The following is a 3,605-nucleotide window of genomic DNA, read 5'->3' on the forward strand; positions in this document are numbered from 1 at the left end:
TGTGGATCCATTATTTTTTACTCCAAATCTCCTTATCTTCCGCTGCCTCTTTTCTATTTTCATAAGATTTCTTGTATGTCTCCCTTCCCCCCTCTAGTCCTTTTGTGACTGCCTAAGTGAATCACCATTTCTATTTAAGCAGTACTCTTCTCACTGCTATCCTGCCTCCTGCTTGATGAACCTTTCAGGAGTCCCAGAACAAATGGTGGTCTTGTGTCTGCCGGGCATGATTCCAACATAATACCCGTCATAATCGATGGTGTGCTTGTTTTGTATGTTTACAGTCCACTCCTATGCTAGAAGTTCTTTGAGGATATGAGGGTATTGTGGCTTTGTAATCATTGCATAATGACAAGTAAGAGATACAATAATAAATAGAAGGGGTAAAAGAATGAATTAAGAGTCTCTCTTAAAACTTTTGGAAGTTCTTTGATAAAAATAAATAAAAACTGGAAAAAATTCAATGTATGGTCATTCAGATTATAGTTTCTTTGTGCCTGGAAAACATTGTCATTTAACTTAAAACACTCAAGTTTTTGCTTATTATTGGTCAAAACTGGGTGTGTGTTTTTTTAAATATATTTTATTGATTTCTTTACAGAAAGGAAGGAAGAGGGATAGAGAGTTAGAAACATCGATGAGAGAGAAACATCGATCAGCTGCCTCCTGCACACCCCCTACTGGGGATGTGTCCGCAACCAAGGTACATGCCCTTGACCGGAATCGAACCCGGGACCCTTCAGTCCGCAGACTGACGCTCTATCCAGTGAGCCAAACCGGTTACAGCAAAACTGGGTTTTTATAATAAATATCCACAAGGACCTTATTTCTCTTTCCCATCTTGCAAAATGGCCGGGGGGTAGAGGGAGAACTGAGAAGCTGGATACTAAGGAGAAAAAACCTGAAACCAAGAAGGTTGATGCTGGTGGCAAGGTTAAGAAGGGTAACCTTAGGGCCAAGACACCTAAGAAGGGGAAACTCCACTGCAGCCGAAACCCTGTCTGAGTCAAAGGAATCGGTAGGTATTCCTGGTCGGCTATGTATTCCCAAAAGGCCATGTACAAGAGGAAGGATTCAGCATCTAAATCCAGGATTTAAAAGAAAAAGGAGAACGTTCTTGCTACTGTCACAAAACCAGTAGGTGGTGACAAGCATGGTGGCACCCAATATCACCAAATGCTTAGATATCATCCTGCTGAAGATGTGCCTTGAAAGTTATTGAGCCATGGCGAGATATCCTTCAGTCAGCTTGTGAGAAAACTGCGGGCCAGCATCACTCCCGGGACCATTCTGATCATCCTCACTGGGTGCCACAGAGGCAAGAGGGTGGTTTTCCTGAGACAGCTGAGCAGTGGCCTGCTACTTGTGCCTGGACCTCTATCCATTAACTGTGTTCCTCCGCATAGAACACACCAAAAATGTATCATTGCCACCTCCACCAGAATTTATATTAGTGTGTGAGCATCCCCAAACATCAGTGAAGACTGATGCTTACGCCAGGAAGCAGCTATGCAAAGCTGTCTCCACTCTGTGTTTGCCTTCACAAATGGGCTCTGTCCTTACAAACTGGTGTTCTAAATTTTTCACAAAGGACCTAATTAAATAACTGATCTATTTAAAAATAAAAAAAATAAATACCCACAAAAATAAAAGGCTGAAGAGAAGAAAAAGGAAACTATTAAGTCCTCTTATTTTTCAGTTTGAGTCTTGTCCCCAGTAAAGACTGAAGTTATATAAAGACTTAGTAAGTGAGCTTTCTGAAGATGGCAGGTGGGTAAACACTGGTACTCCTCGCCTCCCACAACCACATCAAAATTACAACATACAGAACAACCATCATTAAGAACCACCTGAACGCTGGCTGAATGGAAGTCCTACAGCTAGAGAAGTAAGGAAGAAAGCACATTGAGACTGGTCGGATGGGTGGAGGCACAGAATGGGCTGGTCCAGAGCCCACTTTGGGCATTTTTTTAATCCAGAGGGAGATTGTCCTTGTGGAGGCCGCCTTAAGGAGCAAGGCGTCCGAGCCCCACACCAGACCCCCCACCCAGGGTCCCAGAGCTGGGAAGAGAAGTCCCCATAATTTCAGGCTGTAAAATACAACAGGGATTGTGGCTGAGGAACATGGAGGCTGCTGGAGACCCAGCTGTACCTATTAAAGGGCCAGACATGAACTTACTCTGACTCACTTCTTCTGAGGTCCAGCACCAGGAGGCGTTGGGGGACCCAGACACATACAGGGAGGAACTGAATTATCTGGCATCAGGGCAGGAACTTGGAGGTGGCATTCGAACAGAAGGAGGTATTCTCAGGGGTCATTGTTCCTGTGCTGAGACCTCCCCTGTTGCAGGGCTGACTGGCAACCATATATGAATCCTCAACAACCTGAAACACACTGTTTGCTCTGCCCTGGTAATTCCCTGAAGCCTTGCCCCATCCAATTTGCAGCCTCACCCCAGCTATTTGCAGCAGCTTTTCCATATGAATGGCCTGTCCAGGCTCAGGCTTCAGACTTTGCTAAAATGTCTCAAACAAGCTGCAGCTGCTGTCAGCATGCCCCAAACCCAGCATTAAAAGGCCCAAGACTCTGCACCAGCACCAGCCTGCCTTGCTTCACAGTTGGGCCTTGCCTGGGCACTTCCAAACCCAATACAAATAGGAGGAAGCTGCAGATATCTCTGTAGCTCCTGCCAAGTGGCCCCAAGCAGTGGCTGACTTTGCACCTCCCTGGAGACACAAGAGCCAGTGCACCTGGTGGACAGCTTCAGACCATTCCAAGTTATAACTCTACACATCCATAAGCAACACACTCAAGGGACAGACTCAGTGAGCACCATAGCTCCACTAAAGCAAGTCCAGTGCCCATATTACTGTCAGCTGATTTCTCAACAGAAACTATGCAGGCCAGAAAGGAATAGCAAGAAATATTCAGTGATGAACAGCAAGGACCTACAACCAAGATTACTCTACCCAGCAAAGGATCATTTAGAATTGAATGTCAGATAAAGAGCTTCACAGGCAAGAACAAGCTAAAGGAGTTCATCACCACCAAACCAGTATTACATGAAATGTTTAAGGGAATTCTTTAAGAAGAGGAAGAAGAAGAAAAAGAACAAAAAAATATTAACAATAAAATGGCAATAAATACGTATCTATCAACAATTGAATCTAAGAATCAAAATAAACAAGTAAGAAATCTAAAAAACAGAATAAACTGGTGAATAAGATAGAGTCAGAGGCATGGAAGCATAGAACAGACTGATGATTCTCAGAGGGAAGGGGGTAGGGAGAAGAGATTAAACAAAGATCTTATATTTATTACCTGTGGACACACAAGACAGTAGGGTGGTGAAGGCCTAGGGCAGGGCAGGACCAGTGGAGGGTAGAAGTAGGGGGAGGGGGGAGACATCTGTAATACTCTTAAAAATAAAGATTAAAAAAAAAGACTTAAAGGCTTATTAATTACTGGAGGCCCGGTGCACACAAATTTGTGCAGTCGGGGGGGGGGGGTGTCCCTCAGCCCGGCCTGTGTCCCCTCCCAGTCTGGGACCCCTCGGGGGATGACCACCTGCTGGCTTAGGCATGCTCCTCAGGGGATCGGGCCT

At 44.9% G+C, this 3,605-nt stretch overlaps 1 pseudogene; it reads left to right on the forward strand.

The window, feature by feature from the left end:
- The first annotated feature begins 315 nt into the window (after positions 1 to 315).
- Positions 316 to 1,461, forward strand: LOC111827478 (annotated as a pseudogene).
- Positions 1,462 to 3,605: the final 2,144 nt, after the last annotated feature.

Source organism: Myotis lucifugus, unplaced genomic scaffold (assembly GCF_000147115.1).
Source record: "Myotis lucifugus unplaced genomic scaffold, Myoluc2.0 scaffold_171, whole genome shotgun sequence".
In the NCBI taxonomy this organism is placed as follows: domain Eukaryota; kingdom Metazoa; phylum Chordata; class Mammalia; order Chiroptera; family Vespertilionidae; genus Myotis; species Myotis lucifugus.